We start from the raw sequence: 525 nt of genomic DNA on the forward strand, positions 1-525 counted from the left end.
CAAGTATATATATATATGTATACATATATGTTTTATAAAATTAATATTCCGTTTAGTGTCAAGTTGAAATAAGTAGACATGTTACATGCTGTTGTAAAACATTCTTTAAGGCTAATGCTTATTTTCATTGAGATTGCATCAGCAACACAACATTAAACAACTTTATGATATAATATATGAGATAATTTATTGATATAAGAAATAAATAGTATGTATATACACACACACACACACACACACACACACACACACACATTTACATATATTTATAGTAGAAAATTTGATTTTAAAAATTTTGATTTTACTGAAAATACTTTTAATTGTATTTTTATTATATTTACTTTTTCATAAAATAACAAGTACATTTTGCATCCTATTAAACACTAAACTATATAGTTGGAGAGCAGTCCTGTTTTATGTTTACCTCAATTTATATATTGCTCATGACGTCTACAATAGGCTTAAGGCACTCTAATAATTGAGACATATATCTAGATAATCATGCAGTATATATATATATATATA

The 525-nt window shown here is 24.2% G+C and overlaps 1 protein-coding gene across 8 annotated transcripts in view; it reads left to right on the forward strand.

The window, feature by feature from the left end:
- Positions 1-525, forward strand: part of LOC108690662 (ribose-phosphate pyrophosphokinase 1) — an 8,915-nt gene that overhangs the window by 3,808 nt on the left and 4,582 nt on the right. The window lies entirely within an intron of this gene.

The sequence above is a fragment of the Atta colombica genome, unplaced genomic scaffold (genome assembly GCF_001594045.1).
Source record: "Atta colombica isolate Treedump-2 unplaced genomic scaffold, Acol1.0 scaffold348, whole genome shotgun sequence".
Lineage (NCBI taxonomy): Eukaryota > Metazoa > Arthropoda > Insecta > Hymenoptera > Formicidae > Atta > Atta colombica.